The sequence below is a fragment of the Thermobia domestica genome, unplaced genomic scaffold (genome assembly GCF_964235325.1).
Source record: "Thermobia domestica unplaced genomic scaffold, izTheDome1.hap1.1 HAP1_SCAFFOLD_247, whole genome shotgun sequence".
NCBI classification, from domain to species: domain Eukaryota; kingdom Metazoa; phylum Arthropoda; class Insecta; order Zygentoma; family Lepismatidae; genus Thermobia; species Thermobia domestica.
In genome coordinates this window covers 17,626-30,270 of record NW_027655966.1, presented here as the reverse complement: position 1 = coordinate 30,270, position 12,645 = coordinate 17,626, and the positions used below count along the sequence as shown (strand labels likewise).

The 12,645-nt window shown below is 35.2% G+C and overlaps 1 long non-coding RNA gene across 1 annotated transcript in view; it reads right to left on the bottom strand.

The window, feature by feature from the left end:
- The window catches only part of LOC145676623 (uncharacterized), a 273,732-nt gene extending 262,290 nt beyond the window's left edge, over positions 1–11,442 (bottom strand). The window contains exon 1 of the long non-coding RNA XR_014129418.1: positions 11,387–11,442. This is a non-coding gene — a long non-coding RNA (uncharacterized LOC145676623). The remainder of the gene's footprint in view (positions 1–11,386) is intronic.
- Positions 11,443–12,645: the final 1,203 nt, after the last annotated feature.

The window sequence follows — 12,645 nt, the reverse complement described above, 5'->3', positions numbered from 1 at the left end:
TAATAATAATAATAATAATAATAATAATAATAATAATAATAATAATAATAAAGTAATAACATAATTACAATACCAATTACCTAAACATTGTCTTCCCATTCAGAAAAAAGTAATTGCCACGACGGGATTTGAACAGAGGTAGCTGCAAAAGGAGTTTCCTGTTTTCACATTTTTAAACCAATCGCCCACACCGGAGTACTGTTCACCACTAAGCACTTCATGCTTTTTTGACGTATTCTAAAAAAATACATTGACACGAACACAGGAATACTGAAGACAGTTAAAATTCCGACCTTGCTCTTCAGAGGAATTCGAACCCCACGTGCATTGCGACTCATGATCTGAAGCCGAACGCCCGAGATTACTCGGATAGGGCCACCGGCTCAACTTGCCAGAAATTCATCATATGAATATAAGAAAATAAACTAGTAGTTATGGAACATATACATAGAACTGTCTGTTTCTACACGAGTTGATACAATTTATAGGATGCGAAAATAATTTATGTAGCTCTCTTTCTTTTTTGGAAATTAGAAGTTATGGTAAAGACATAATGTAATGTAAATCGGGACAACCCGTAAAACCCATGTCGTAACCTCAACTTGAAGAACGTTTCGTGATATTTTACTCATTGAGGAACGTCTATATAACTTGGTTTTCAGTTAAACAAGGAAAAATCGAGTAAGTAATTCGGTTGGTCACACAAGCATTAGTATCTTGCTTACTTTTATCAAGGAAACGATTTTAAGTAGGTATTAATTTGGGTGGAAGATTAAGCAGGGCAGGAGGTCAGCGTTAGCGCAGTGAACTATTATTTGGAAGACCTAGGTTCGAATCCCGGCCATGCTAAAACTTTTTCAAGTGTTTCTGTTTCAATTTCAATTTGAATGAATACTCATTATGAAACGCAGTATCTTTTGTTCTCTAGAAAGAAAAAGATGTTTTAATAAAAAGAATTGAAGAAGGCCTGTCAATGGAGACAGTGTTTTCCACTGTCGTTGTAGATTTGATATTTTCGTCCACTTTCAAGTCTTTTTTGATTGATGTTTGATCAGTGTTTTTATTTCTTTGAATATACTGTATATAATCAAATAATACATTACATTTACAGCAATATGCAGATTAACATATGAAGTCGAGGAAATCAGATATATGTTAAATAAGAGTAGAATATCCGTACTGCTATTCAGAAATTATACAAGTAATGCCACACTCAGAGTAATGAGAAATCGCGAAACACAGATCAAGCTAATATGAAATGACAGATTTGGAAAAGTTATCTCCTTGAGTTATTAGACATTTTCCAGGCCAAACGTGATAGACACGACTAGCATATCGCCAAGAAGAGAAATAATTTCTTATGTTAAAAAAAGATCGTAAGAGTTATTCATTGAGTGGAGTAGACTTCAAAGGTTATAACTTCGAAAATAAGAACTAACAGTAAGCGTACAAAAGGAGAAATATATGAATCATATGAGCAGAAACACAATAAAGCTAACTCTGAAATCAAGAAAACAGTTATACTGGAAGAGAAAGTCGCATCTCTACCATCAGCCGTACCTACTGCCAAGGTTTCGTCTTCCGCACCAAAATAAAAAAAAGCACGACCGAGACTGAAACCTCTTAATGAAACACCCAAGTCTACTTGGGATCGATAGTAGATGATGACATTAGTAACATTGCATCAGGAGGGAGAAAGCCAGGTGAATGGCATAGTAATCTCAGACTTCAATGCAGTAGTCGGAACCTCCAGTAAGATGGGAAGGGGGACCATTTGGCTCAGTTAGAAGAAAATAACATAACCAAATGTTCATCGATATCAGTAGGCAATATGATAAAGTGGTGACGGACCCGTAGTTTCAGAACGAGACATCATTCAGATCAGAACCTAAACGCATATCAAGTAAAATTATGATTACAGCCATTCAAGAAATATGGGAAGAAAAGCAAAAAAGAAACTCAGAGAGACTAAGAAATGGAAACTGATATGAAATCTTACGGGAAAATTAATTTCTTTTTTGGAAAGTAGAAGATCAGTGATGCTGTGGCCTTGATGAGAATTTTCTCAGAAGTTGTTGACGTGAATGAAGAGTTGTGTTTTGCTTTGTTTTCTGTCAAAAAGCTTTTCACCTGATCAATTGGACTTTACTTTTGAAAATACTTAAATGAGTTTGGGTCAACTCTAGGGACCAACGACTCATTTGCTATCTCTACATAGGTCAACGAGTAAACATAAGTTTTAATGAAAGATAAATCAATAATGCGAGATTGAAAGAGATGTCAGAAAGAGTGTGATACTTCTATGCAATTACTTGAAACTTTTATTAAATGTTTAATGAGAATTAAGCATTAATGAGAATTGGGGATTGTAACATTGGAGGGAAGAAAACTAAGAAGATTAGATGTGCAGATGACACATCTATTATGTTTCTTTTAGACGGTCCGTCAAAACTGCTACAAGACTTACGTTCAAGACCATTCGAGAGTATATGATAAAAAAAAGACGTCAGCACTGACGTCAATATCATCTTGAATTCAATTGTTTCGTATAAGAGATTTAGTTTCGGTCAAGTTCTAAACAATCGAACTCCAGAACATTCAATATCCAATCAGCTCCCGTTTCGAATGCAGAAAAATACAAAAGAACTACATTGACGTCGCGAGACAGAGAGGAAGTTGTTGAAATAATCTCTTTCTGTTCCTCTTTTCCATAATTATCTAATATTCAAAGTATGCATTATAATATAAACAAATGTAAATATCCCCGCTGGAAGATATTGTTAGTATTTTTGTTGATAATATATATGATTTAAGTATTTATAGTACTTGTTATATATATATATATATATATATATATATATATATATATATAGCGACCAAAAGTTAAAAAATCGATATATTTTTAGTTCTGAGTAACGCTCAAAGAGTTCTAGAGTTCCTGATAGTTTAGACCAATAGTTCTGGGTAAATAAAGATTTTATAGCGATTTTGAAGTTTCGGTGCTAACTTAACGCAAAACCAAAAATCTTAAAATGTGTATTTTTTTTAGAGTTCTGAGTAGCACTCAACGAGTTCTAAAGTTCCTCATGATAATTCAGAAGAGTTCTCGCAAAATAAGGGAGTAAACGGGAAATAAATATTTGTTCATAATCTACTGTGCACAGAGGCAATCTGTGCAAATCATTAACAAATATATAACATGTGCCTAATGAATCTCAACCAATGTTACACAAAACATTATAGAAATCGGCAAGTGCTAATCAAAACTCTCATCAGAACTCTATTTCATTACGAAATGAAAGAGTTGTATCACTTTGTTCACAGACGGTTCGCGGATAGTCCATAAATTGTTGACTAAAATTGTTATAAATAAATATTTAACCATTCTACGATTAGAACTTGAAAGAACTTGAAGAGTATTATTAAGAATTCTGATCAAAACTTTATTTCATTACGAAATAAAAGAGTTCTATCACCTTTTTCACAGTTGGCTTGCGAGCGACCCATAAATTGTTAAGTTAAATTGTTATAAATAAAGATTTAACCATTCTATGAACAGAACGTTATGTAACCTGACAAGTGCTACACAGAACTCTCAGCAGTACTCCATTTTGTTGCGAAATAAAACAGTTCTATCACCTTGTTCACAGTTGGATCGCAAATGATCCATAAATTGTTAATTTAAATTATTATAAATAAAGATTTAACCATTCTATGAACAGAACTCTACAGAACTTGAAAAGTGCTACTCAGAACTCTCATGAGAACTCTATTTCTTTGGGAAATAAAAGAGTTCTATTACCTTCTTCACAATCGATTCGCGAGTGGCCCATTAATTGTTAATCTAAATTGTTATAAATAAAGATTTCACCATTCTACGAACAGAATTTTATAGAACTTGACGACTGCTACTCGGAACTCTCATCAGAACTCCATTTCATTGCGACATAAAAGAGTTCTATTAACTTGTTGACAGTCGGGTTGCAAGTGGTCCATAAATTGTTAATTTATATTTCTATAAGTAAAGATTTATCCATCGTACGAACAGAACTGTATAGAACTTAACGACTGCTAATCAAAAATCTCATCAGAACTCTACGATAGAACTATTCTATTTCATAATGAAATACAGTTCTGACAAGAGTGCTGAGTACCACTCGTCAAGTTCTATAAATGTCTTTATTTATAACAATTTAAGTTAAACATTTCTAGTGGTTCAATCTTTATTTGTAACAATTGAAATGAACAATTTATGGGCAAATCACGAACCGACTGTGAACCAGGTGATACAACTTTTATTTTGCAATGTAATAGAGTTCTCATGACAGTTCTGAGTAGCACTCGACAAGTTCTAAAAAGTTGGGTTCCTAGAATAATAGAGTTCTGATGATAGTGTTAATAGTGTTTTGATGAGAATTCTTAATAATACTCGTCAAGTTCTTTCAACTTCTCTTCGTAGAATGGTAAAAATTTATTTATTACAACTTAAATAAACAATTTATGGGCTATTAGCGAGCGACTGTGAACAAGGTGATAGAACTCTATTATTCGTAATGAAATAGAGGTCCGATCTGAGTTTTGAGTAGCACTTGGCGATTTCTATAATGTTTTGTGTAACATTGGTTGATGTTTATTAGGCACGTGTTATATATTTCTTAATGATTTGCGCCGATTGCCTGTGTGGTCAGTAGATTATGAGGAAACATTTATTTTCCGTTTACTCCCTTATTTTCCGAAAACTCTTCTGAATTTTCATGAGGAACTTTAGAACTCTAAAAAATATAAACATTTTAAGATTTTTGGTTTTGCGTGAAGTTAGCACTGAAACTTTAAAATCGCTATAAAATCTTTATTTACCAAGAATTATTGGTCTAACCTATCAGGAACTCTAGAACTCTTTGAGTGTTACTCAGAACTCTAAAAAATATAGACATTTTAAGATTTTTGGTTTTGCATGAAGTTAGCACCGAAACTTTCAAATCGCTATAAAATCTTTATTTACCCAGAACTATTGGTCTAACCTATCAAGAACTCTAGAACTCTTTGAGTGCTAATCAGAACTCTAAAAATATTTCGTTTTTTAAAATTTTTGTCGCTAACTTCACGGGGGTCAGATTGATATCACCGCAACCTAGGGTACCCTGGAAATGATTATATGTTATCCTGTTAAATATATGCAATTATTTTATCACGAAACCCACACGTAGTATTTCAGAAGTTATTTCCTAAGGTACGATTTGCTGTCGTGAGTGTAGATTAAGATTTTTCAAGGGCTTTCCGGGTAAGGTACAAATGTGCTTTAAGTCACACATACGGAAGTCCTTAAAGTCTAAACTCCTGAATGCTATTTAACAATGTCATCGACGAAGCGTAGAAGGGGTCCACGTGGGAGGATATCCGTAGGGAGCAATCGCGTCACCGACGGAGGTTATAGTTCAAGAAACATAATAATAATAATAATGGATAAATATGAATATTCTAACAAGGGAACCTTCCAAAAATGATAGTTGCAGTGAAAGATGTGTCCTATACCAGTTGAAAGAGCTGTAACAGAGATGTTCATTCCCCAAAAATTAGCTGCCCATAGCAATAGGCTCAAAAAATATAAAAGTTGGAAGTTCCGGAAACAGCAAGGTTGGACAAGGGGTGAAAAGTGCAAATTCCGCAAAAAGAGAGGGGGTAGGGCAAAATACAATGCTGACAAGTGATGTATAGAAAAAGGTTTCCCACAATAGGGAACAAATGAAGGCCACCAGTGGGGTTAACAGTGTTGCCAACTGCAATAAAATATACATGTTTTGCAAAGAGCACTACATGAAGTGAGTGCAATATTCAGTGTCAACCTGTCATGTAGAACGTAAGACATGACGCGTATAATCAGTGGTACAATTTAACAAAAGAGAATAGAAAAGAACAGAAGTACGAAAAATACGGAAAAGACGGAGTTGTCCATAATGCGCCACATTTGATCACGAGCTGTGCATACTAGGATAAACAAAACAAGAAGCACCGACTATGCATGAAACCGACGTACCTAGAGTCGAAAAGAAAAGCTAGTTTCAAAGTTGGCAACACTGGCCATGAAAATCCAGACAATTCTAATATAGTTAGGCCACTCGCTTCACACAAAAAAAAATCAGCAACAGGGATTAGTCTTCGCATCATTTGTACATGCTCGTCCAAATTGTACGTGCAATTGTTCGATGAGACAATGGTTCAAACAGAAGATACATTTGCAGTGAGCACAGTGGAATACTGCCAATCCGTGACACAGAGTACAATGATCGGCTGTGAATGTCTCGAAACAGTACTCTAAAGGTGTCGGAACCTTTGGTAGTCTTTCTATCACATATCCACCCCTGTAGAAAGTTAACATAATCAAAGGCTTGATCTGCTGTGTGTTGCTGTCTGTAGTACTATCACCGCCTATATGATATATCCAGAGTATCCCACCTAACTCTGCGACTGAAATAATTTCAAAGCGAATAAATGTGACACATCCAGTTGTGCAGGAATGTACCCATGTCAGCGGGCGACAAACTTCTGTGAGACGCAAGTGTCCCAAGTCCCCCATCATAGGGTTCTAGGGCCAGCTTCAAAATTTCAAATAAAACCATCGGTCGAGTTATATTTCTTTCGATAAATCTTGGAATATGCAACAACGCGTATCATAAATATTTACTATATGGGATTTCAAAACGGCCGCCAAAAATATCTGCTCGGTGACAAGAACAACGTGCATTCTTGACGGTCATTTTGAAACCGGTGCTTCATATAGCAAATGTTTTTTATAGGCGGTGTTGTATCTATCCAGAGAAATATCATCCGCCCCCTGTTCCTATTTGAAATTTTGCGGTTGACCCCTCGAGCCTTATGATGGGGGCCCTGGGGGACTCGCTTCTTACAAAGTTTTCTTAGCCCTTGGCATGAGTACATTCCTGTGCGATTGGATTTGTAACATCTCTTTTTGCTTCGCAGCAGTTTGAGATCACAATGTTCGATGCCATGTTAAAGGAGCAGTTCGAGTTAAAAACGAGTTTGGTGCATTAGAAAGAGAAACAAAAAATACGAGAATCGTATTTTTTATATCTTGATAGGCCGTCTCGTTCAGCTTCTACAGGCATTTGTTTATGATGAATCGTAAATGGTGACGTCATGGGTGGGATACGCGAGAAACTCAATGTGAGTCAGTAACCATTTCCTTGTACGCAGCTGATAAACCTTTAATAGTGCATTGGATTTAATAGATTGTGTTTTGGATTTGTTAGCAGTCTTGTTCTGTGTTGAATTCATGAAGGAATATTTTGTAAGTTGTTTTTCCTATAGCATTAGTATAAAAAAGAGTAGAGAGAGAGCAGTGAAAACGTTTGTTGTTCGAAACAGTGTTTCTTCCAGACATGTTTTTAGGGTGGCACTGTCTCCCGGAGCTCTGAGAGATTCCCCCGGAGGAGACCAAAATAATATGTCTATAATGTCATAAATATAATAGTACTGTGTAAAAATAATGTGCCTCTGCGAATACTAAGTGTCCCTCCCCCCCTGGATTTTTTTCTGAAAGAAACACTAGTGTGAAGTAGAAAACACGTGTTAGTACAGCGCGTGCTGTGTCTGTGAAGTAAAGTTGAAATGCCTAACAGCTGATGTGTTTTCGGTTGTAATTCTTGTGCAATTGAAGCTGAGGACGTAAAGTATCTTTTCTTACGTTTCTAAGTCGTGAGAAATCACCAGATCGATATAAATTATGGCCCAAGAAAATCAATGGGAAAAAATGTACCAAGTAAAATCACTCGTGTTCCAAACATCTTGAAGAGCCTGCCTTCAAGAAATCAAGTTTACTGAAAGAAAAGTCAATGCCAGTGTCGGATCTAGGCTGGGGCCGGGGGCCTAGGCCCCCCAGTTTTTGAGTGACAAAATTTATTTAAGCTATTATTTAGATATTTTTGAAAGTTTTTAGTAAGCATGATATACATATCATAGTATGGGTTCTGACTCCCCCCCTGAGTTTTTACTGTCTAGATCCACTTCTGGCTAATACCAGGAGAATTATTTACACGCAAACTGAGAAAGAATGCTATTCCAAGTACATTATTGAAAGGTTTAAAATCCGAGCCATTGAATGAGCACCGATTTATGTCCAGTTACCAACGTACAAATATCGTACAAGACACAATTGATGGTTGTAGTCAAGACGAGGCATTAGAGGGTAATAGAGAGGATGTCACTCATGATTCTGAAGATACTGCTTTAGAAAAAAGCTATACAATGTGAATTAGGGAGTGAAATATACCGGCTTGTAGAAGGAATCAGTGACGTTGACTGTTCCTCAAGACATTGATCCATCGTTCAATTTCTCTGTATCATGTGACAATGATGATGAAACAGGTGATCAGTGTTGTTCCGCGGACAGCTATGAGAATAAAAGAAATTTAACCGGTGAAGTGTTTTTCGTATTCTGGTAAACTTTGCAGATGTTATTTCATGTTTACCTCATATGTTACGCTCCTGTACATACCTTGAAGCACAAAATTATAGGGTCAGCGTTAAAAATTGCAACAAAACGTGAAAATGAACGTACTTATGTTTGGGAATCGGAAGAATAATTAAAGAAAAGGTACTTAGGTGTTGCAGCAATCTCGTCCGCCATCTATTTACATATTGGTTTCGATTTTCTTTTTGAAACACTGAACTCATGCTTTATAGGATACGTTTTATAATATTATAAAAACGTTTGTACAGCCCACCATCATATATCATTTCCTACATGCAGATGATATTTGTAAGTCTTTGCAATCAGTTCTGGAAAAGGAAACCGCACTTAGAACGTGCCACCGCACCTCTCACAAACGAAATGCTTGGCACTGTGTAGTATGTAAGCCTGCTCTCGCTTCTTGCCCACCTATGACGTCATCACAAAATCTTTCTTCCTCTGTTACTCGCTAACGACTGAACGTATCGCGATCAAATAAACACCATTCCTTTTAAATTTTCAACTCTACAAATGGAAATAAGTTGTAAAAAATGCATTTCTATCTGCTCCTTTAAGAAACAACATATATTTGTGGCGGCCATTTCGAAAAACATGGTTCATGTAGCAAATGTTTCCTATAGATGTTGCACATTCCATGATCTATCGAGAGAGGTACCACTCGGTCCCTGTTGCCATTTGAAAATTTGAAGTTGGCTCCTGGGGCCCTATGATGGGGACCCCTCGGGGCATTTGCTTCTCACAGACTTTTATCCCTCCCTGACAGTGGTACATTCCTGCACAACTGGATCCGTCACATTTTTGTTCGTGTCGCAAATCTTTCAGGTCACAAAGTTTGGTGGAACACCCTGCATATTCCCTCATACGACCCACCCACGACATAATGTTCACTACTTCTATTATCGGTTGTTGGCTCAACCCAACCATTTCATGTTCACCGAATTGACATTGCCTGAATCACTCTAGCATTGATGCATTCTGAGTGATGCCTGTTGCCGGAATTTTCTTTTCGTGAAGCGAGTGGCCTAACTATATTAGAATTGTCTGGATGTTCATGCCTAGTGTTGCCAACTTTGGAGCTAGTTTTTCTTTTCGACTGTAGGTAAGTCGGTTTCCTGCATAGTCGGTGCTTCTTGTTTTGTTCATTCTAATATGCACAGCTCGTGATCAAATGTGGCGCATTATGGACAACTCCGTCTTTTCCGTATTTTTCGTACTTCTGTTTTTTCTATTCTCTTTTGTTAGATTGTACCACAGATTATACACGTCATATCTTACGTTCTACATGACAGGTTGACACTAAATATTGCACTCACTTCATGTAGCACTCTTTGCAAAACATGTACATTTTATTGCAGTTGGCAACAGTGTTAACTCCACTGGTGGCATTCATTTGTTCCCTGTTGTGGCAAGTCTCTTTCTATACATCACTTGTCAGCATTGTATTTGGCCCTGCCCCCTTTTTTTTTTTTTTTTTTTTTTTTTGCGGAATTTGCACTTTTCCCCCTTGTCCAACCTTGCTGTTTCCCCGAACTTCCAACCCTTATATTTTTTGAGCCTATTGCTATGGGCAGCTAATTTTTTGGGAATGCTCATCTCTGTTACAGCTTTTTCAATTCGCATAGGCCACATCTTTCACTGCAACTATCATTTTCGGAAGGTTCCCTTGTAGGAACTAATGTAAAAGTTACAAATTATTTGGTGAAAATTCGGTAGCGTTGCTACAAAATCAATTGCCCTGTATTGGAAATGATATACATAGTATAATCTATTAAATTCGAAATATCTGTCGAAAATTTGGAAATAAATGTTAATGTTATAGTTATTCATGCTCAGGTTTAAACTGAATCAGTACGGAATTTCGCTTCCAATTCTTTTCATAGTTTCGGTCACTTGTTTTGGATTGCCACCTATGAGCAAGTATATAAAACATCATTCAGTATCTAAGTGATCGTGCAAAATTTTTTTCAAGTTCATTTAAGACTCTTGTTCAAGTGTCCTGAACAATATTTCCTTGAACGCGTAAATTTGAGGGATTGGATGTTCTTGTTCAACATTTCTTTGAGCGTTTACAAACAGCATTAGAGGTACAACCGAGAAAGAACTGCAGGAAATGATTAACAAATACTTTATACTTGGAAAACAATTCAGAATGGAAATCAAAACATTAAAAAAATCAGAATCAGTGGTAACATGGAACGAAATGGGCAGGAGTACAACACAAAGAAACTGAAGATTTCGATAATTTAAAATAAATTAACGATTTTTGCGAGTGACGTTTACTGCTACCAGTGATGAGGTCAACGAATGCCATGGCCATGAAGCATTCAACAAGAAGAGCACTCTTAACTAGCGGGATTAATATTGGACTAAGGAAGAAGTAGTTAAATGATATATATTGAGTATTGCCTTATACGATTCAGGGAATCAGATGTTACTGAATTCAGAAAAGAGACATTAAAGAAACTTCTTAATGTGGAATTTGAGGAAGAGATAGTAACAAAAGAAAATATTTTAATACAAATAGGTGAGAAGAGGATGTTTTTTCCAACATCGTTTATAGCAAGATAAAAAGCATTGGACATATCTTGCGAAGAAATTATCTTCACAGCCATAGATGGAAAGATAAGGAGGAATAGAAATAAGAAGAATACAACTGATTGATGATTTGAAAAATAGAAGAAAGTGTTGGGAGTTACAAGATGAAGCAGAAGATCGAGAAACGCGGAAGGACTATGTACACACCCTCAGTAAATAAGTAAATTAAGACCCTCATTTGTCGAAAGATCTAAAAGGAAGACTAATTAATTAGTTAATAATAATAATAATAATAATAATAATAATAATAATAATAATAATAATAATAATAATCTCAGATACAAAATTAAACTTTTGACTTACCTGATTGATACATTTTGTATACAGGCCGTCTTCGTTTTCCTTTTAAACCTGAAACTGAAAAGGGAACGCATCACCATGTTATACAACTTGCACATTGAATCACTTAATTTGATATTTTTTAAACTTTAATGTGAAGAATAAAATATAATGATCTTTTTAAGCAGTAAACATGAATGTTCTTTGACAGGAGATTGATTTTGTTCAAAAGACTATATTTCGAAGAAAACTATTTGGACAAATAATTCATTTCATTACACATTTGCCTTAAAATAAATTTTGCCACCATAATATATTTCTCACCAATGTGATGTAGAAATTCTTCTGGATATATAATGTAACTCGTAAAGTTTCAATCACTGTAAAATTTTAATTCAAATTTTCGTTGTTGTATCTACACATTCTAGAAAGTATGGTTAGAATTTTAGAGAAAAACTGCAAAACAACTAATATATTTTATGTGTCATCTCAAATACTCCATTTTAGCAACATATCAAAACTAATGTTATTGTGACTAATAGTATTATTACTGTTTATGTCATTATCATCTGCAGTTTGTTATTATAGCGGATTAGCATTCTTTCCCTGAGAGTTCATTTCATGTTACTGAGATATTTCCTCGATTTTCCCACTGAGACTGGTTCAAAATTTATGCATTTTTATTCTATTATTTCTATTGGTGATGAACTACTTCAGAAACTGTGGTACTATCATAAACATCCAAGCAACCAATCGTCACGAGAACGCTCTGAATTTAATTTTTAGATAAACGAAACATCAAAAGCAAAGGAGGTAGAATGGATAATGATAGTGATAAAAATCACGACTTCGTTTATATTGTTAGACAAAACTATAGTACTGCATAACCATAAACTTTCTGAGGTTGAAAATATCATCATACCGTGTAATAGCCTTATCCATTGTGGGAAAACGTGCACTTTAGAACGTGTATTCTATGAGTCAGTAGTGTATGGAGAATTTTATACGAGAGTATTATTTTACTAATATAAATTTGATTTTTTAGCTAGTGAAATCATAACCTCCAAAATTCTAACTCAAACCTTCATAAAGAGTCATGTGCGTCATGTTTTGGAAAGCAGAGTAGGGATGTTATGAGCTATCGGAAAATAAAACTTGCATTATGGTTACGTATGTTATAAAATTCAATGGAGTTTAAAAGTAGGTAGTAACTTTTATATCTATTCAACTAATATAATTTGGGGAATCAAACAATAAAAGTAATTTTTGGCATATGTTATTAA